This window comes from Saccopteryx leptura, chromosome 2 (genome assembly GCF_036850995.1).
Source record: "Saccopteryx leptura isolate mSacLep1 chromosome 2, mSacLep1_pri_phased_curated, whole genome shotgun sequence".
Taxonomy (NCBI): domain Eukaryota; kingdom Metazoa; phylum Chordata; class Mammalia; order Chiroptera; family Emballonuridae; genus Saccopteryx; species Saccopteryx leptura.
The window spans coordinates 378,126,381-378,149,474 of NC_089504.1; the positions used below are offsets into that span (position 1 = coordinate 378,126,381).

At 37.9% G+C, this 23,094-nt stretch overlaps 1 pseudogene; it reads left to right on the plus strand.

The window, feature by feature from the left end:
- Positions 1 to 9,534: 9,534 nt before the first annotated feature.
- Positions 9,535 to 10,833, plus strand: LOC136392450 (olfactory receptor 6M1-like; annotated as a pseudogene).
- The last annotated feature ends 12,261 nt before the right edge of the window (positions 10,834 to 23,094 follow it).

The following is a 23,094-nucleotide window of genomic DNA, read 5'->3' on the forward strand; positions in this document are numbered from 1 at the left end:
GTCTTTTAACTAATAAACTTTTAATTGTGAAAATTTATATATTCAAACTGTTTCTATATATATACATATATATATATATTTTACAGGGACAGTGAGAGAGTCAGAGAGAGAGACAGATAGGGACAGACAGACAGGAACAGAGAGAGATGAGAAGCATCAATCATTAGTTTTTCATTGTGATACCTTAGTTGTTCATTGATTGCTTTCTCATATGTGCCTTGACCACAGGCCTTTAGCAAACCAAGTATCCCCTTGCTCGAGCTAGTGACCTTGGGTCCAAGCTGATGAGCTTTTTGCTCAAGCCAGATGAGCTGCGTTCAAGCTGACGACCTCGGGGTCTCGAACCTGGGTCCTTTCCCATCCCAGTCTGACACTCTATCCACTGCGCCACCGCCTGGTCAGATATATATCTTTTTATTTTTATTTGCCTCCAATTTTTATGTTTCTGTCTGATAACTTTTCCTTCCTTATAAAGTATGGTGTAGAGTTATTAGCTAAGATATCCATATTAAGGATTAAAATATATATCATCAAAATAACTTGAGCCTGACCAAACGGTGGTACATTGGATAGAGTGTTGGCCTGGGACACATAGAACCCAGGTTTAAAACCCTGAAGTTTCCGGCTTGAGCATGGGCTCATCTGGTTTGAGCATGGGCGCATCCAGTTTGAGCATGGGCTCACCAGCTTGTATGTAGGGTCACTGGCTTGAGCATGGAGTCATAGACATGACCCCATGGTCACTGGCTTGAGCCCAAAGGTCATTTGATTGAAGCCCAAGATCGCTGACTTGAACCCAAAGTTGCTTGCAAAGGGTCACTTGGTCTGCTGTAGGTCCCCGGTCATGGCATATATAAGAAAGCAATCAATGAACAATGAAGGTGCCACAACTATGAGTAGATGCTTCTCATCTCCCTTCCTGTCTGTCTGTCCTTATCTCTCTCTCTATCTGTCTCTATCTCTCTCACAAAAATAATAAAATTAAATAATTTGATTTTTTTATACTCTACTTTTCTATATTTCCTTTATTTTCTGTCCAAATACATAATTTTTATTTCAAATATATATTTTTAATATGTATACCTCAAGTATGAAAAGTAAAGCTTCACTGTTACTTAAAATTCTGTTCAGTTTAACAAATATAAAACAAGATTCATGACAAAAAGTTTACAATTAGGTATAAAATGTATACGAATATGTATTTTTAAAACTTAGAATCAGAAGTTTTGTAGTGGTAAAATTTCTTTCTGTACTGATGCACAGGAATCTATACTTAAGAAGTAAATCTTATATTTGGTATATTAATAGGAAGTTTAAACTCTTATACTTCATGCTTTTAATTTTAATGTTTATTTTAGAAATAGAAATAAATATCTAAAACTTCTTTTTTAAAAACCAATTATTTTTTGCTTTATCATTAGCGTTCAATACCTTAAATAATTTCTTTTTTCTTAAATTAAAGTTTGAAGATTAATCCTGAGGGAAATGCATTGAACCAAAGTGAAGTGATTGCAACACTTGATTTTTACACTATCTTCACTTATATCAAGTTAGTGATGAAGTTTCAAAGTCTTGATAATAATAAAAAGATGCAATAATTAATATGGGACTCTGGATCTCATATATAATATAAATAAATCATAGCTTTAAGGTACAGTTAAAATTTAATACAAAAGTGGTGATTGCAGGGAAAAGGAGTGGGTAAAGGAGGTTATGGGGGTATAAATGGTGATAGGTGACGACGACTTGAGGGGGTTGAACACACAATCTGGAGAACAGAAATGTGTCGTAGAATTAGGCACCTGAAACCTGTATAATTATGTTAAGCAATGTCACCGCACTAAAAGCAATTAAAAAAAAACTAATATTAAAGACATAAGCTAACCCACCAACAAAGGGTATTCAAGGTCTCTCATCAAGTAATAATCTGTAAATTTTTTAAAGAATGTATCATCTGTTATTATCTGTTATTATTTATGAAGCACAATCTGATATATTTTAGTGTTATTTGCAAAGTAGCATATTAAGCGAGAATCTGAATCTACATGATACATTAAGTTTTTAACCAAGGATTTTCAAATAATTTTAAAAGCCGCCAAAAATGATCTGGTCATCCATGTCAGAAACTGAAATAAATCATAGACTCTTACCTCAGTGCCGAAAATGATTTATCTTTTTATTTCTCTCATCAATAGCATTCATTGGAAAGCCAGGGAGAGGTGTTTATTCAATGTCCCAAAGACTTATTATTATGATGATGATTATAAAATTTGTAATATCAATATCACTATTGTTGTAGGTATTATCAAAAGCAATGAAATTAATCTTATTGTATTAATGTTAAAACAAATAGTAATTATTAAGAGTTAAACTAAGATTATTACAACATAAATCAGAATTACAGTAACTGAAGTGTTCATCATCCAGTGAGTAAATTATGATATAGCTATATAATAGATAATGTTACTAATACAAATGAAGAAATTACTAATACCTGAAACACTTGGACTCATTCCAAAGCATCAGATTAAGTGAAAGCAACAGGACATAAGACTACATGCTGCAGGATTGAATTTATAAAATTCTAAAAATTTCAAAAATATGCTGACAGACAACACCTAAGGGGTGTCACAGGCTGATGTGTGGAGAGGAGAACATTTAGTGTAAAATGCTACAAGGTAACTTTTTAAGGCAATGGAAATATCATATTTTAAACCATCACTACAGCGGTAGTGGTAGTTATACAATTGTATACATTTAACAAAACTCAACAAATTATTCACTTAAAATTGTCTTTTGTGTGTCAATCATATCTCAATAAAATGTATTTTAAAATACTTAACTAGGCATACACATCTATCTAAATACTCTTAGTGTGAAAAGCAGATTAAAGCATATTTCAAAGCATTATAAACATTTTAGGAAAAAAGTTATTTCCAAGTTTATTATTCTCTGAGGTTTTAAAGCAATTCTATAAGTTTTTCTTTTAATAAATAGGCACAGAAGAGAGTCTCCCAAGAGAGCTTAACTTTGTAACTGTGATTAGCTACTACAATCCTAACATTCTGTGATTGCAGTAAGAATAATAATGAACGTTTTTGTGCTATAGTCCCAAGAGCAATTCTAAACCACATCTCTACAGGTGAGCAAAAAATTATTAAATATCAAAGTTCACCCAAATATAATCACTTTAACATAAGCAAGGTAATATTACTTTCTGGAGAAAGTAAATAAAGTGGATACAGTACATCTAAAATTAGGACACACTGGGCCTGATGAATGAACAGGAGTGACTAAACAAAATGATGAAAGCTTTGAGAGATATTTCAATGAGGACAATAATCGAAGCCATTAAAGTAGAATAAAATGCCTCAAGAAACAGTAAGCTTAACATCAATAGACAACGACTTGGTGGAGACATTGCAGAACATTTTAGGACAAGGTTGGCTCATTTGTGCTTTAAATTCTCTAATTTAATATTCCGTAGTTTTGAATAATTCTAAGTTTCTAGATAGATCCACAGAAAAAATAGAGATTCGCTGAATAGACAGGTAATTAAGTTAATATAACTGAAAAGAAAAGTCTAAGAGGTGGGAAGCTTTCGGTCATTTTTCACCAAAGACCTAAAGTATAGACGGAGGACTGGCTCTGAAGTCAGTTGTGTATTACTTCTAGATTTGTCAACAAATCCAATCATTCTGCTCCATTGGTAAAAGTGTGATCCTGAATATATGTTTCTTGAAACTCAAAAGAATGTATTAAAATTGAGATACCCTGGAGGGTAAAATAAAAGATTAAATGATAATATAACACAAACATTCTTAGTGTAAGTCAAGACTTAGAATATTTTTGTGGGAATAAGAAAAAGAACTGGGGAAAATAATCAGATGTTATAAAAGGACAGTTTTTCATTCAAAGGAAGAAAGACAGAGTCCTTAAACAAAGATTGAATATTTGCCGTGGTTTTAAAAACAGGGTTAAGTATCATAGAGGGGGAGACTCTCAGACGAAGACTAAGAGAGACTTACATGGAATTTAAATGGAAGCAATAAAAGAATTTTTAAAAGAATGGATAGAATGAAGTAGCAAAAAATACCCAAAGTTCAAATTTCTTCACATATTTGAATGAAGAAAATGCCGACAGTTCTACAATCAGTATGATGTAAGTATGCTTTATTAAATAGTATGTAAACTTTATTATGTAATAACATACTTTGTTAAGTATACTTTGTAATGTAAATATCATGTAATGATCCATATTTATATCTTAAACAATCAGCACTAAATTTATTTACATGTACATTTTATAAATTAAGGTGGAATTACTACTTTGCCAAAAAAACATGTTTAGTGATGGCACAGTCAAATGTAGATTTAACATAAGTATGAAAATGAATTTTTTTCATCTATATCAGTTACAATTAAAATTTTCCACATTTTACCTGTAGCAGCACAGATCTTGAATTACCACTAACCCCTTCCCTTGCCACGTTTTAGTCCTTTCCTATTCATCCTTTCCTAACTGTGTTCTTAACAAACATTTTTGAACAATAAATTGGTATACATGACTGTGGTATGCTCTGTGTTAAGATTTTGATTCAGGCATGAGATATTTTTGCTGTCTTCATTTTAGAAATGAATAAGGTAAGAAAGACCCAAGATGCTTCAGAGTCTTATTAAGGACTGCAAAGCTCTAAGTAGCCAAACAAAAAATACAACATAGGTTCTCTGATTTCAAAACCGGCTACATTTTTTTCGTTATTTAACATTTCCCTGACTATATCTGGAATCCTGAAACATGCAAATGTGCAATATTATGAAAAATTTTATGATCTAAAAAAATGTTATTGGAAAAAAATACAAAACAAAACAAACAACAACAAAAGAAAGCCCTACTTTGGGAAGGTTACCATTAAATTCGTATCCACAAAATTGTCATTGTCTAGAACCTTTCCTCTGAGACATGATGGTCTCCTGGGGGAGCAGAGATCATCTCGAGAAAGCTAAAACAAAATCAGGGTTTTTTTCCCACTATATTCACAAAGGAGAACAATGTCACACTTTTTGTTCTCAGAGTAGTACGTTTGATCCAAATACAGCCGGAAAAAAAGGCTGTCACTACCATTATTTTCATAGTTGTATAACCCTATGATAACCGTAGCAGACAGCAACTCTATTTATGTTCAAACATCCCAGATTTTTATTGTTTAAAAAAAAGGCATAATGCCTGACCTGTGATGGTGCTGTGAATAAAAGTGTCCACCTGGAATGCTGAGGTCGCCAGTTCGGAACCCAGGGCTTGCCTGGTCAAGGCACATGTGAAAGTTGATGTTTCCTGCTCCTCTCATCTTCCCCCCTCTTTCTCTCTCCTTTATAAAAAATGAATAGATAAAAATCTTAAAAAATAAACTTTCCTTCAAAAAAATATAAAAAAGGCATAATGCTTTTGAAGATCCCGCACTGACTAACTTTTACAAAGCCAGAGGTTATCAAGCTCCTATCAAGGCCATCAAAGACTATATAGGCAAGAAAGAAAATGAAGGAGATTAATATAGAAGTTGTAAGTAATTAACTAGATAAATGGAAGGAGCAATGGAATAGATGGTGAGACTCCATGTTCTCCTGCCTTAAGATACCGATCCATCTCTGATGTTGTCAGCGATGAGGGTGGGAAAGGATAAATGAGAGGAAATATTAAAGTGTTTCTACTTGTCTACACAATGTGATGATTCTGTTCTTATATCAGACATCAATAACATTAACACTTGTCCACCCAGATATGGTTATTCCCTTTTGTGCAATAGTAATCGGTTTGGAAGTTTATTATCTGGGTGCAGGAGCAGAGGAAAGAGCTCTTACAGGTACCAAGATCATATTTAAATAGACTCTTTGGAGTACTTTGATAACTTAAAAGATTAAATAACTGCCCTGTAATAATTTGGAAGATTAGCATAAGAAATAGAATAATGCATCTTTTTATTATAAATGGTTGTCCTTCCACTTAGACTTTCCCCTGTTTGTCACCCTCCCCATCTCTAAACTGTGAAAGATGTGATGCATTAAGCATCTTGGTTTTTGGATCCTTTCTCCATGCCCAACATTAATATTGCAGCACAGTTACCTAGAACTACACGGATCCCAAACTAACAGCTAGAGACAAGGGGACACACACACCAGAAAGATACAGGTTGTGCTAAATGTCTGGATTCCTTTATATGAAAATGCAGACTACAGAGTTCACCATCATTCAATCTTGGGGCAGCTGCAACCCCATGGGTAAAAGACGAGCTCCTTAAATTTTAATTTTTTTATTTAGTAAATAAGTGAGTACCTTTTGCACTCAAAAACTCGGGGTTAAATAGATAGGGTGACTGCCTTCATGGAAAACAAAACAAATATTTAGACTGGAAAGGAATATATAGATAATTGACACTTTTCTTTTATAGATGTTAAAACTGAGACCAAGAATTTATGAATAAGTAAAAAGAGTTTTACTACAAATCCAACAGCAAGCCAAATTACTCAGCACCAAATACATTTGAATACCACTCTTAGATGAGTGGAGAACTATTACTCATTTGTAAAAAAGTTTGCTACAACCTAGAAATGGCAAATAGCTTTAAGAAACCAATATTTCCTTATCCAGAACCAAGAAGGTAAAGACAAAAATGTTCTTATTAAAAAATAAGGTTCACTTGATTTGTGAGATCAATGAGCACTAAAGAAAAATAATGAGACGACACAGAGACCACAAAAAGTCGCAGCCAATTTTTCAGACGGAAATCTGTTTCAAAAAAATATATCCTTCCTGCAAAGTAATTAAGACATCTCTCTCCCACACAGAGAGTCTGAGAAAAATGACCTCCTCCACAGAGTAACTGGATAGATTCCAAGGGCAGAAAGAAACCAGCTCAGGGTTCATACATTGGTCATTTTTAACTTAAAACTAAAGGATCAGCCCCAGAATAATACACCAACAACAGTGCCTCAACTGAATTATATAGACGTGCAATATATGCTTAGCAAAGCTGAGAAGTAGTCAAAGATTAAGCTGAGGATGTCAGGCACTATCTCTCTGCGCCCACCTTTTTTTACACTACTATGAATAAGTTGATCTCCACATGGCTGAAAAGAATATCAGGTATAAGCAATCTGTTTGAGAGAATCTGTAAGATTCAGCTGGGGAAGGGAAGGGGAAATGTTGGTTACTCCTCTGGACGCTGCCATAGACATAGCTTACAAGGAAGAAGGAAGAAACACACTGCTCATTTTCCCAAAAGACTGTTTTCAAATATAGAGAATAGGTTATGCAAAATTAATACCCATACAAAGTAGGGCCAAAGTAGGTTCACAGTTGTGAGTATGGGAAACAGTTTATTCTTGTACTGCTACTTATTAATCACTGTATTATTTTCCACACAAACAACTATAAATCTACCCCCACCCTGTATAGCATCAACCTACTTGTTCTGTAAACAGTGTGCACAAAAAAAGTTATATCATTATAAGAAATAAAAACATACAAAAACTAGGTAGCCTTATAGAGAGATCAATTATTATCACATCAAAATAACTTGAGTCAAACTAGATATTATGCCTGACCAGGTGGTGGCGCAGTGGATGGAGCGTTGGACTGGGATGCCGAGGACCCAGGTTCGAGACCCCGAGGTTGCCAATTTGAGCGCGGGCTCATCTGGCTTGAGCAAAATAAAAAATGCTCACCAGCTTAGACCCAAGGTCGCTGGCTCAAGCAAGGGGTTACTCGGTCTGCTGAAGGCCCATGGTCAAGGCACATATGAGAAAGCAATCAATGAACAACAAAGGTGTTGCAACGAAAAACTGATGATTGATGCTTCTCATCTCTCTTCGTTCCTCTCTATCTGTCCATATCTATCCCTCTCTCTGACTCTCTCTCTCTGTCCCTGTGAAAAAAAAAACAAAACAAAACTGGATATTACACTGATAAACAACACAATACCAGTAACAGAAACAAGTGGAGACAAATATGGGTTCTCTTTCATTTGACTGTCTTGGCCAGTTTTTATAGTTTCTTCTCTTTGATTTAGATGATACCCAAAATGTTGAAATAACATTGAGAAAAGTAACTCAACTTTTTTTTTTTTTTTCAGAGACAGAGAGAGAGAGTCAGACAGGAATGGAGAGAGATGAGAAGCATCAATCATTAGTTTTTTGTTGTGACACCTTAGTTGTTCATTGATTGCTTTTTCATATGTGCCTTGACCGTGGAGCTACAGCAGATGGAGTAACCCCTTGCTCAAGCCAGTGACCTGGGGTCCAAGCTGGTGAGCCTTGCTCAAACCAGATGAGCCCACGCTCAAGCTGGCAACCTTGGGGTCTCGAACCTGGGTCTTCCAGCATCTCAGTCCGATGCTTTATCCACTACATCACCACCTGGTCAGGAAAAAGTAACTCACCTTTGATGAACATTTCTTACTCCATTTTCAAAATTTACAGGATTCTCAGTTAAGTATGTCTCTCTTCTTAGGTACAGAACATAGCTGGGAAAATAGGTCAGGAAGAGTATAAAAGACAAGGGAAGGTATGGTGGGTAAAAGAAAATAAAATCACAAAGACTCAAGTTTTATGAAACCATAGAAATAATTTCATTCAATCAAAAATCTTAAGCCTGACCAGGCGGTGGTGCAGTGGATAGAGCGTCAGACTGGGATGTGGAGGACCCAGGTTCAAGACCTCGAGGTCGGGCGCTCGAGCGTGAGCTCATCTGGTTTGAGCAAGGCTCACCAGCTTAAGCCCAATGTCACTGGCTCGAGCAAGGGTCACCCGTCTGCTGTAGCCCCACGGTCAAGGCACATATGAAAAATAATCAATAAACAACTAAGAGCCGCAATGAAGAACTGATGTTTCTCATCTCTCTTCGTTCCTGTCTGTCTGTCCCTATCTGTCCCTCTATCTGACTCTCTCTGTCTCTGCCACACACACACACACACACACACACACACACAACCTTAAATATGAGAATACTGAGTTAGAAAAAGTCACATAGGCCTGACTGGTGGTGGCACAGTGGATAGAGGGTCAACCTGGGACCTCAGTGAAACCCTGAGAGGTCACCAGCTTGAGCATAAGATCACTGGCTTGAGCACTGGATCATCAGCATGATCCCAATGTCTCTGGCTTGAACAAGGGGTCACTAACTTGGCTTGAGTCCCCTGGTCAAGGCATGTATGAAAAAGCAATCCATGAACAACTCATTTGTCGTAACTATGAGTTGATGCTTCTCATCTCTCTCCCTTCCTGTCTCTCTCTCTCTCTCTCTCTCTCTCTCTCTCTCTCTCTGTGCAAATAAAGGGGGGGCACAGACTTTAGCCAAGTTTCCACACATTTATTAGGGTCAGAGACAGGCCAAAACCAAATTACTCTTAATTCTAAGGGTATTTCTTTTTAACTCCATCTCCTCACTGATATTGAGAACTGAAAACTTATTCAAGCTGACTTTCCTTTCTCTATGTTATTATTTTTTCAGAGACCGTTGCTCACTAGGCATTGCATGCAATGCAGATGCAAAATCAGATGACAGTGACCAAATTTACCCTGACTGCCTTCCCTGTTCTCCAGAACCTTCAGATTTCCTTCTTCGTGGTTCTCTTGTTTACTTACACACTTACTCTAATACAGGGGTCGGGAAACTTTTTGGTTGAGAGAGCCATAAACGCCACATATTTTAAAATGTAATTCCGTGAGACCCATGTACATTATACATTATCCAATAAAAATTTGGTGTTGTCCCGGAGGACAGCTGTGATTGGCTCCAGCCACCCGCAACCATGAACATAAGCGCTAGGAAATGAATGGATTGTAATACATGAGAATGTTTTATATTTTTAATGTTATTATTTTTATTAAAGATTTATCTGCGAGCCAGATGCAGCCATCAAAAAAGCCACATCTAGCTCATGAGCCATAGGTTCCCAACCCCTGCTCTAATAGGAAACATTATCATCATCTCCCTAATATGGGTTGATGATCACCTCCAAACCCAATGTACTTCTTTCTCAGGATTCTCTCATTATTGGACATTTTATACACTACTTCAGTTACCCCAAAGCTCTAAACTTATTTCCTAGAGAACAGAAAAACTATAACTATTGCTGGCTGCCTCACCCAAATATACTTTTTTTCCTGGGGACAATGGAGTTTATCCTGCTGGCAGTGATGTCCTTTGGCCGCTATGCAGCCATCTGTAACCCCCTGCGCTACACCATCATCATGAACAGCAAGGTCTGTCTCCTCCTGGTTTTGGGCTACTGGGTGGGGGCCTTTCTGTCAGTGCTCTGCCCAATTATTGTGGTGTCCAGATTGCCTTTCTGTTATAAAGAAATTCGTCACTTCTTCTGTGACATTGCCCCTCCACTACATGCAGCCTGTATTGATACTCATTTCATAGAGATGCTAAGCTTCCTGTTACTGTCCTTTGTCCTCCTGACCTCCCTGCTGCTCACTACCATCTCCTATACCTGCATCATTTCTACCATCCTGAGCATCTTCTCTGCCCAAGGGTGTCAGAAGGCCTTCTGCACCCGCATCTCTCGCATCACTGTTGTCTCCATTGCCTATGGGAGCAACATCTTCATGTATGTGTGACCTAGCCAGAGCTCTTTCCTGGCTTTTGACAAAGTGACCGCTGTTCTCACCATCATGGTGACCTCTCTTCAGAACTCCTTCATTTATAGCCTAAGGAATGAAGAAGTAAAGGAAGTCTTGCAAGATGCCATCAACCAAATTATGTCCTTAGTGTGTAGGAGAACTGGAAACTGTATTGCATGGGAGAACTTGAAAGTTTGTCAAGAATGACAGTTTTCAATGTTTAGACTCAATGTGCACAAAGGCATGCCTGAAGACCATAAGATCAAATATATGGGGGAAGACCTGAAAAGGCTTGTGCCAGATCAGATGCAAAGTATTATAGTCAAGACCCAGAGGAGGCAACTCAGCCACAGGAAAAATAACATGTTGCAAACTCTATTATTGGACCATCTCACACATGGAAAAATGATGAATTAATGAAAAATACTGAAGTCAGACAACCTGAACTTTAAGCCTGGATTTACATCTTTTATCAGTTACATTTAGCCAGCCTGAATTTTAATTTTTTCATTTGTAAAGTGGAGACTATAGTTGGTGCTTTTTCTTTTTCTTTTAACCAAGATAGCCTAAGAAATATAACCACATATAATTAAAAGTGAACACTTCTTATTGGTTTTTTTTCAGATTTTGCAAGATGATTGGCTTTCTCCCTGACAGCTAAATACTACAAGTAAGAAGAAGAAGAAGGAAAACAATAACAAAAACAAAGAAGAGGAGTAACATACATATGTCAGTGTTGGTGCAGCATAAATATGTACATATATATATAATATATATCTCATATATATATCCATTTAACCCTGTTAACAACCTTCAGAAGCTGAGAGTATTATCTTCACTTTAAAGATGAAAAAACTGAGGTTCATGGAGGCTAAGCATCTTCCCCAAACTAAACCATTAGTGAGTGGCAGAAAATTAGAGTCTATAAATTCCAGTCTACTTAACACCTCACGATATCATAAAGTACGGAACACGAAAAAACTTAAGAAAGGAAACAGAAGTTAGCCTGAAATTTTTCCATTTTTTTCTGAGGCCAGAGCATTCCCGGTCTGCCCTAATGGTCTGGCAGACCTGCTAATCAGGGCAGATGGGGGCACAGTCAGAATAGCTGTGAGAGGCAATTGCTTTGAAAGGAAAATCAATTATTCGGAGGGCATAACTGACTGTGAGTCTAAACTGATCTTCTGTGGCAACAAGCCAATGTGGCCATCATCTACAGAAGAATAAGTATCCTGGGATTCATTTGGCTGGGGAAAAATAAAATCAGAAAACAACTCAAGCTAGCCTAAGCAAAATGGGTCAGGGCACACAGAAGAAGCGACCATCTGCTTCTCTTCTATATAATTTTTATTATAATAATATCATGAGTGCCACACAGAACCCTAGAAGGTAAGAAATACCAAGGCCTGCTAAAGGACTAGAATCAGGGACTAGAAATCCTTAAGGATCTAAGGCAAGTATTCTCTTCCCTCTGATCTCTCTTAGCTCTCTCTGAGGTCATACATTCTCTGCATTAATATTTTCCTCGTTAAATTTTGTGGTAGGCTCAATGATGACACCCAAAGATGTCTAGGTTCTAACACCTAAAACCTGTGAATGTAACATGTAAAGTATATATAGCAAAGAGATTTGGAGATGTGATTAAATTAAAGATCTTGAGAAAGGGAGATTATCCTGTATTATCCAGGTGGGTCCAAATGATAATCACAAATGTCATCCTATGATAGAAGTAAAGGTCGATTTTACCACACAGAAGGTAATGTGATGATAGAAGCAGAGAGATTTGAAGATGTTATCCTGCTGGTATCATGTGTCTCCACAATCTCTTTTGCTACTGAATTTCACCTGAGGCACAAATCTTAAAATTTTAAGAGAAGTATATTAAGCAAACATTAGCAATTAAATTCTTAATTGTGTGCAGATTATCTCCTGAATAACAGGAATTTAATGATAAATATTTTAAAGGTAAATTTTTTTAACAGTTGGCATTTGAAAAATTTAATAACTCACATAGCTATTTATTTCAAAGACCAACCTAGAAAGGTGCTAGTTCCAGAGAAGAATCAGGTTTATAGAATGAATGACTGGTGATTAAGTTAACAAAGACTAATTTTAAGAATTTTTTTTTTTGAGTGAGAGGCAGGGAGGCAGACAGACAGAATCCCGCATGCGCCAGGACCAGGATCCACCCGAGAGGCTCCTTATGGGGCAATGCTCTGACCATCAGGAGCCACTGCTCTATTGCTAAGCAACAGAGCTATTTTAGCACCTGAAGTGAGGTCATGGCACCATCCTCAGTGCCAGGGGCCAACTGGCTTGAACCATTTGAGCCATGACTGAGGAAGAAGAGAGGGAGAGAGAAGCGAGAGGGGAAGGAGTGGAGGAGCAGATGGGTGCTTCTCCTGTATGCCCTGACTAGGAATTGAACCCAGGACATTCACTCACTGGGCTGATGCTCTACCACTGAGCCAACCAGCCAGGGCCAATTTTAAGAAATTAAAAAACAAAAGCCTCTTATATTAAGGTAACCAAATGTCCTCCTTTAGGGAGGACAGTCCTCCTTTTGTAAGTTCCATCCTCCCTCGATAAGTGTCCTCCTACATGTCCTCCTTTTTGATATTGGAAGACTAATCTGTAAATGTCCATATTCAATCTATGCAGAGTTGATCCATTACATGTAATGTGACATATTTGTATTTGACATGATGATTCGTCAAGGATCAGTACAGTGCAGTGAGATGCGATTATGAGGCACATGTGGTCTGCATGGGAGACCTTGAGAGAGCACATGATATACTGAGCGTGCAAATGGCTTTGTATACTTCTTACTGAAACATGACATGGCACATATGACATTGTAGACTCACGATTATTTCTTTCTCAGTGAATATTCAATCATAGACAGGTAAGCACAATTCATGTTTTATTAATTCACTATCTATTTAATGATTTCCAAATACATATAATTTTATTTACAAGTATTTTCCCGAAATTCAACTTTTAAATTTTTTATTTATTTATTTATTTATTTTTACAGAGACAGAGAGAGAGTCAGAGGGATAGACAGGGATAGACAGAAATGGAACAGATGAGAAGCATCAATCATTAGTTTTTCATTGCGTGTTGCGACTTCTTAGTTGTTCATTGATTGCTTTCTTATATGTGCCTTGACCGTGGGCCTTCAGCAGACTGAGTAACCCCTTGCTGGAGCTAGCGACCCTGGGTCCAAGCTGGTGAGCTTTGGCTCAAGCCAGATGAGCCCACGGTTCAAGCTGGTGAACTCAGGGTCTCAAAACTGGGTCCTTCCACATCCCAGTCCAACGCTCTATCCACTGTTCCACCTCCTGGTCAGGCGCGAAATTCAACTTTTAAAGTGGAAATCTAACCTCAAACCATATCTATTAATAATGCATTTTGATTAAATAGTTGCATAAAACAGATGTTTTTAATTAGAAAATGATAAATACATCTGAATATCACTCCAAATTAGTGGTTTTGTTTGATATTTAGTTTTGTTAATTTAACTTCTGGAAAATTCTCCTACCATGATGTGATGTTTCCAGTTCCTAATGTGCTTGCATCATTCGTGTAGCTCTATATTTTATTTTTAATTTTTAATTTCATTTAAGGGATGGAAAAATCAAAAAAGAGAAAATGCCATTTCAACAATAAATTGAAAAAGGAATTTCCATTCTTCATATCAAAGAAAGATACTATTGTTTTCTGCAATATTTGCAGTGGAGACTTTTGTATTGCAGTTGGGGGCAGAACAGCAATAACAAAACACTTGACCACCAACAAACATAAGCAATCATTAAATGCTGCAGCTTCCAGTTGTAAAGTAACAAGTTTGTTTAAAACTTCAAGTTATTCTGAAGATGAAAAACAGTTGGCTGCAATGGAGGGAACATTTGCATTTCATACCATAATTCACAAAGTTTTCATAGTATGGATTGTAAAACTAAATTATTGAAAGAATTTCACAATGAAAAATTTTCATATGCCAGGACAAAATGCAAAGCTATTTTGTTTCTAGGAATTTTTAAAATTTCTTCTTTGATCTCATTGTTTACTCATTTGTTATTTAATAACATGATATTTAGTTTCCAAGTGTTTGAGTATTTTTCAGTTTTTCTGTTGTGGTTGATTTCTAGTTTAATGCCATTGTGATCAGAGAAAGTGCTCGATATGATTTCAATCTTCTTAAATTTGTTGAGACCGCTTTTGTGCCCTAACATGTGGTCTATTCTAGAGAATGTACCATGAGCGCTTGAAAAGAATGTATATTCTGCTGTTTTAGGGTGAAAGGTTCTGAAGATATCTATCAAATCGAGTTGATCTAATATGTCCTTTAAGTCTGCTGTTTCTTTGTTAATTTTCTTTCTTGAAGATCTATCTAATGATGTTAATGGGGTATTGAAATCCCCTACTATTATAGTATTGCTGTTGATCTCGCCCTTTAAATCCATCAAAGTCTGCTTTATATATTTAGGTGCTCCTATATTAGATGCGTAGATATTTATAACTGTTATATCTTCCTTTTGAATTGCTCCCTTTATCATTATGTAGTGACCTTCTTTATCTCTAACTATAGTCTTTGTTTTAAAGTCCATTTTGTCTGATATAAGTATTGCTACCCCAGCTTTTTTTTCATTTCCATTTGCGTGAAATATTTTTTTCCATCCTTTTATCTTCAGTCTATGTGCATCTTTTGATTTAAGGTGTGTCTCTTGTAGACAGCATATGTATGGGTCCTGTTTTCTTATCCACGCAGCTACCCTATGTCTTTTGATCGGATCATTTCATCCATTAACATTTAAGGTTATTATTGATATGTAATTGTTTATTGCCATTTTATTCTTTAAAACTGTATTCCTCTTTTGCTATATTCTTTTTCTCCTTTGATCTGTTTACAACAGGTCCCTTAGCATTTCTTGCAGCCTTGGTTTGGTTGTAATGAATTCCTTGAGTTTTTTTTTTTGTGTGGAAAGCTTTTTATTTCTCCTTCAATTTTAAACGATAGCCTTGCTGGATAAAGTAGTCTTGGTTGTAGGCTCTTGTTCTGCATTACTTTGAATATTTCTTGCCATTCCCTTCTGGCCTCAAGTGTTTCTGTTGAGAAGTCAGAAGTCATCCTTATGGGGGCTCCTTTGTAGGTGATAGTCTTTTTTTCTCTAGCAGTTTTTAATATTTTCTCTTTATCACTTAGCTTTGGTATTTTAATTATGATGTGTCTTGGTGTTGATTTCTTTGGGTTTCTCCTTAATGGAGTTCTCTGTATTCCTGAACATGTGAGATGGTTTCTTGCCTTAATTGAGGGAAGTTTTCAGCTATGATATGTTTGAACAAAGTCTCTATCCCTTGTTCTTTCTCTTCTTCTTCAGGAATCCCTATGATGCAGATGTTATTTCTCTTCATGTTGTCACAGAGCTCTCTAAGAGTTTCCTCAAATTTTTTGAGTCTCTTTTCTTTTTTCTGCTCTGCTTCCATGCCTTTATTTATCATGTCCTCTAACTCACTGATTCAATTCTCTGCTTCATCCACCCTGATTTTAATTCCTTCCATTGTGTTCTTTATTTCAGATATTGTATTTGTCATTTCTAACTGATTCTTTTTTATTATTTCAATGTCCTTTTTTATATTTGCTATCTCTTTATTTAGGTTTTCATAATGACCATCTATTGTTGTTCTAATATCTTTGAGGATCCTAACAATTGTTATTTTAAACTCTGCATCTGGTAATTTGGTTATATCTGATTCATTTAGGTCCTTTTCTGGGGATTTCTCTTGGTTCATTTGTGTTACATTTCTCTGCCTCCGCATTTTCTCTGTGTAAAGGAAGGTTTTGGCCCCTGGAGTCCACTGGGTATGGCCACTGTTCCCTAGGTATGGTCTGTCTGCAGGCCTGCCACCCCCTCTTCTGTTGCTGCCTAGGGCTTTTGGGTTTGGGCATTGCCGGTGCCTGCCCACTGGAGCTGTTGCTGTGGTTTCCACCTCTCCTTCATGGGAGTGGCTGTGATCACGTGCTCAGGTGCACAAGCCTTGGTGGCCTTGGCCTTTGCCCCACCCCCGTGGGTGGTGTTATACTCAGTCCTGAAGGCACTGGCGAGCACCTTTGCTCAGCTGCGGGTTTCCTCCTGTTTCTGGGCTTTCGCCCCGCCCTTGCAGGAGGAGCCCACTTGTGGAATGGCTGCTAGCCTTGGCTCTACTGGCTGGGCAGGACTGCGTGCCCATGCTTAGCTCAGTAGCAGAACTCTGCCTGTTCTGTGCTTTTGGCTCCACCCTCGCGGGAGGAGCCAGCTCCCAAATCAGACCTCAGTTCCACGAGCAGGGCAATGCTGTGCTTCTGCGCCCTTGCTCAAGGGCTGGTCTCCACCCCTTCCAGGGTTCCCACCCTTCTCCCGCAGGCTGGATTACAGGCTGCTGGCAGCTGGGCTTGACCGCTTTTGCACACCTACTCCTCCCCAGCTGGGCAAGACTGAGCTCACACATGAGCCCAGTGGTGGCCAGCAGGCTTCCGCTCCTGCTGACAGAACCGCCCCTCTCCATCCCACAGCCGCCCACCCTCCAGCGAGCCCTCAGCCATGTGGGGTGTGGGCGCTGCAGCTCAGACCCTAACACTCACTACCGTAGCCCTGAAAGCTCCCTCCTTCTAAGCAACTCTGCTCTCAGTGCTGCAGGGGAACTTGTTTGGCTGCTCTCCTGCTTCCCTTTGCTGGTATTGCTGTCTCTGGGGGAAATATTCACCTCAGATTTGGGGAGTGACTCAACCCAGGGGTTAGGGTGGCTGTCTCCCAAAATGTTTCTCCCTGTGCCTCCTAGATTATACTCTCTTCCTGCTACTCTGGTATTCTCCTCTCTCCCCATCCCCCGGAGCCCCGGGTGAGTGGTTGTGAGAGAGGTGTTCTGCGCGGTCCCTTTAAGAAGAATCTTGGGTCTGAGAAATCAGTCTCTTTCTCACAAACAGTATCCTGACTTGTTTCCAGCTAAATACTGTCCTTAAGCCTCTTCTGAGCTCTGAGGCTACAGGCTGGGGCTTTGTTCCTGGGACTCAGGACCCTCCCCTCTATGCTAAACTCACTTCCCTTCCTGCCACGCGAGTCTCTCCCAGCTGCTGTTTGCTCCAGGGAGCTGGGCAGCCCTCTCCGTGTTTCCGCTTTCCCTACCAGTCTCGGTGTGGCTTCTTCAGTGTTCTTTGGTTGAAGAGTCCTCTTAGTTTAGTCCAAAGTTGGTTTTTCCAGATGATAGTTCTTAAAATTAGTTTGTAATCCACTTTGGTTCTGGGAGGTGGATGTTGGTACGTCTGCCTACTCCAGCGCCATCTTGTCTTCCCCACGAGGCTATTTTGAAATCAGTATTTAAAAATTACTGTGACAAGGTACTTACAGAGGACTTGGAAACTGCAGCATTTGTAACAATTTTATCTGATGCATCAAATCATAATGAAATTAAATAGTATCCAGTAATAGTAAGATATTTTAATGTTACCAAGGGCATTCGAGTAAAAAATTTTAATTTAGAATCCATTGAGGGCAAAACTTCTGAAATTTTGTCAAACCATTATACAGAGTAATAAATGAAAACAATTTGAAATCCAAAGTTGTTGCACTAATGGCTGATAATACAAATACAAATTTTGGTGGGTGAAGATGCAAAGGGGTGAATAATGTGTATGTAAAATTACAAGAGTTACTCCAAAAGAAAATACTAGGAATAGGTTGTAATGCACATATTTTGTCAAACGCAATCTACACAGCGTCATGTGCTATGCCAGTTGATGTAGAAGTAATAATAACTAAAGTTTATTTGCATTTTAGTTATTTACCATTTGTGTTGCTACTTTAAAACAATTTGTGAAGAAGCAAATGTTGAATACAGAAAACTTTTAGGATATTCAAAAGTTAGATGGCTTGTTCTAACACCTGCTATAGAGCATGTTCTACAATTATTTGAGCCTCTCCATTCATATTTTTTAAGTTTAGACAAATGTTTGAAAATTCTGGAATTGTTAATAATAAAATATCTGAGATATTAATATATTTTGTACATGATCAAACATCTATTTTTCACAAAACCATTCAAAAGATTAAAGGTAAACACATTTCAGCTACGGAAGTAAGGCTTATTTTGAATATCTTTATCCTTCAAGATAAATCTCGTTTTGAAGAAAAATTTCTTTCTTTAATTATAAAAAGAAAATTGTCAGACTTGAGGAATCAAATCTGAGCTTAACAGAAAAGTTTATCAAAGAAGTCCAGAATTTTTACCAGACATGTTTTCAATATATTGAAGAATGGTCTGAAACAAACATCATAGGAAATAACAGTTTTCAATGGTGTTTTTTTACTTCATCGCAAGTATATTGGACAGATATTAAATCTTGTTTTGAGTTTTTATCTAAAGAAATGCCAGACATCAAAATAGATGACAATTGTCTCTTTGAAGAAATTAGAAGACTGCCTGACCAGGCGGTGGTGCAGTGGATAGAGCGTCAGACTGGGATGCAGAGGACCCAGGTTTGAGACCCCGAGGTTGCCAGCTTGAGCGCGGGCTCATCTGGTTTGAGCAAAAACTCACCAGCTTGGACCCAAGGTCGCTGGCTACTCGGTCTGCTGAAGGTCCGCGGTCAAGGCACATATGAGAAATGAATCAATCAACAACTAAGGTGTCGCAATGTGCAACGAAAAACTAATGATTGATGCTTCTCATCTCTCTGTTTCTGTCTGTCTTTCCCTATCTATCCCTCTCTCTGACTCTCTCTCTGGCTCTGTAAAAAAAAAAAAAAATTAGAAGACTGAATGTATATTTAAATTCTGAAAAATTAATACAATGGGAAAAGGAACACGTCAAAATTGATGGAAGATGGGTGGAAATATTTAGCATTTCAAAATGAACATATTCCATGTGAAAATTTATTTATTCTTGTCCAATTTACATTGTGCTGCCCTGGAACTAATGCAGCAGTTGAAAGAGTTTTCTCAGTTGCTAATGATTTTTGGACAAGTGAGAAATCGAGATTGAATGTTGATACTCTGGCTGCAGCACTTGCCATAAAATTCAATATGAAGGATATTTCTTGTTCAGATATTTCCGATATATTGTTACAAGATGATACATTGATAAAAAAATTCATTCAAAGAAGCAGCCAAGGTGAATATTATCTAAATGAGTACTTTTTTCTTATAATTATTAAAAATTAATAGGCATGTAGGCATAATTACAATATAAAATATTATAAGTTTTTATTATGCATTTATCATATTATAGTATATTATTGTTGCAATGAATAAAATGTTTCTTTTATTTACAATATTGTTTTTTCTATTTAGTTTTGTCCTTTTCATAGAAAAAATGTTGGTCACCTTACTTATATTAGGTATGACTAGGATGGCATGCATATACTAATTTTATAAATTCATAAAAGTATTCTCATTTTTACAAATTTCATTTAAGACCTAGGTAACATAAATGTGTAATTTGGGCCTGGGTCACTTTGCATATTGATAGAAAGCCTAACTGTGCTCTCTGTTCTTCATGCATAAGAACATACTGCAATTACACAGTGCCAGGAAGGCCACTGGCAGGAGGACTACACAGCTGTCTCCAACACATGGACCAAAGAGGGATTGATAAAAATAAGAGCAGCTGACAGAAACAGCTGAGGCTGATGACAAACTGATACAGATTAGAAGAGTGAAAACCTGACCCTTTAAGATTAACTCTGGGAAACCTAGAAATGACAGACTAACCCTTGACTAAGTTTCAGATATCCTGGGTTCAAATCATGACCCCAACATAAACTAAATCATTAGCTTCATGCACGTTATTAAGTTTCTATTTTTCATCAGTTGCCTCAATTATAAAATAAAGTGGTTGCATTTTATATCCTATCAGGGCTTTATCCAAACCTATAACCGTGCTTCTTAAACTTAAATATACATACAAATTGCCTAAAGCACTTGTTAAAAATGCCAGTTCTGATTCACTAGGTCTTGCTGTGGGGAAATGTTTTGCATCTGCAATAAATTTGCATGAGATTTGATGATATTTATTTGCACATCACCCTTTGTGTAATAAGGCATTAGAATGTGCTGGTTTCATCTTCCTAGTCAAGATCAGTCAAAAGGGGAACAGCTAGCCAACGACCTTTGGGCTAAAGCCAGCCAGACCATAGGGTAATGTCTACGATCTCACATTCAAGCCAGTGACCCTGTGCTCAAGCTGGTGAGCCCGCACTCAAGCTGGCGACCTCAGGGTTTCAAACCTGGGTCCTCAGTATCCCAGGTTAATGTTCTATCCACTGTGCCACCATCTGGTCAGGCTAGTTGATTATTTTTTATTGTCTCTAGCTCTTTCCTCTTGTTTCTTATTCCTGCTATTAAAGAGAGAGAGAGAGAGAGAGAGAGAGAGAGAGAACAGGCCCAAAATGGAGTCACTTGTACTAAGGCCTCACATCAGCAAACCAAGATGTAGTACTGAACTGAATTACAGTTTTAATATTCCCCAGGAATGTGACCTTTAACACTCAAACTGAAATTTCCTGATCAGCACCACCAGAAAATATGATGGACCCCTTTTCATTCTAGGTAGGAGGGTAATCCTGCCTAGAACAATGCATGCTTTAAAATTTATTTTTTAATGACAGTTGACATACAATAGTATCTTAGTTTCAGGTGCACAACATAGTGATTAGACATGTATATATATATATATATATATACACACACACACACACACACACATTTTATGATCACCCCAGAATGTCTACTACCGTCTGGTGCCACATAGTTATTACAATATTGTTGACTATGTCCTTTGTGCTGTACTTTACATCCTGGTGACTATTTTAATAATTGGTAATTTGTGGAGGTTTGGAGGGAAGTCTGAAAAAGGTGAAAGGGATTAAGAAGTACAAATGCTTTCTTTGCTAATTTCTTTTTTCCTCTTATGTCTTTAGGGAATCTTTCATTTTTTGCAGCTAGGTGGAGCTCTTTTCTATTTGCTATGGTATGCTGCCTGATTCATGAATCGTTCAGTAAAGCCAATCAGACTGAAAATGCACTTGAATTTTTGTTATTTCATACCACTCATTAAAAAAAAAAAATTAAAGCATGGGTGGATCAAATAAATTTGCAAATGTGATGTATATGGTTGCTCACTTATAGTTTGCATTGGGTGTGGGGGACGGGCTGTAAGCAGGCAGGATCCTTATAGCCTAAGGCTTCGTTTTAAGATGCCGCAGTAGATAGAGCGTTGGACTGGGATGCGGAAGGACCCAAGTTCGAGACCCCGAGGTCGCCAGCTTGAGTGTGGGTTCATCTGGTTTGAGAAAAAAGTTCACCAGTTTGGACCCAAGGTTGCTGGCTCGAGCAAGGGGTTACTCAGTCTGCTGAAGGCCCATGGTCAAGGCACATATGAGAAAGCAATCAATGAACAACTAAGGTGTCAAAACAAAAAACTGATGATTGATGCTTCTCATCTCTCTCCGTTCCTGTCTGTCTGTCCCTATCTGTCCTTCTGACTCTCTCTCTGTCCCTGTAAAAAAAAAAAAAAAGACTAAGCCTTTCCCATTCTTTTAATACTAAGATCTTCTCAACACTAAGCTTTGCCCCACACCGTTGACTGTTGCATGATAGGGGGTGGTGCACTCTTATGAGGAATCCCATTTATGCCTCAGATAAGTGACTTTGTATCAAAGACTTCCTTATTTGTATATTGGATTAAAGGTTTGGATTTCTACACTATAAAATGGGGCAGAGGAGCCCATGCTGTAGCAGGGCAGAGAAAGGCCATGTGAAGAAGAGGAGAAGCAGCCAAGATGGTGGAGTGCTGAAGGAGAAGCCAGTTTGTGCAGAGAGAAGGAGATGGGAACAGAGGTGAATAAGGCTGGTGAGGTAGAAACCTTTGATTCTAGGAATACTTGGATGAGTCAGTGGCTTTGGGAGCCCTGAATGGAAAGGGAAGTGTTTTCCCACTGTGTGTATTTCTTGCCTGCCGGCTGCAAGCTAGGATTAAAGCTAATGGCCCACCAGTTCTTGGCTCCGTTGTTTCATTACTGTCTGTCTGAATCCAATGCGAACCTGCATGAGCCAGGTGGCTGTGATGGTGTCCGTGGCTTTACAGTATGTTTGGGGGGAAGTTGAGGATTCTGATATTTTGATAGCAGGTGGTGGTGGCTTTCGTGGACTGCATGCAGAAGTTGAAGGAAGAAGCAGAAAAAAGTGGGGCTGGGTCTCTGCACACCCCAGGGGCTTCATGTAGAGAAACGCCTGATACAAAACCCGGAGGCCAGCTTGAACACAGAGGAGCTAGACAAAGGCACAAAAGCTTGTGCTTGTAAACCGTAAGTGGAGCCTCGCTTGGGTTTCCTTAAAGTTGTCATAAATAACCTGTTTTTTTCTATGAGGGAGAGGGATATTGTTTTTGCTTCAAATGTTTTATTTGTGAAAATCTTATCAGATCAATTGT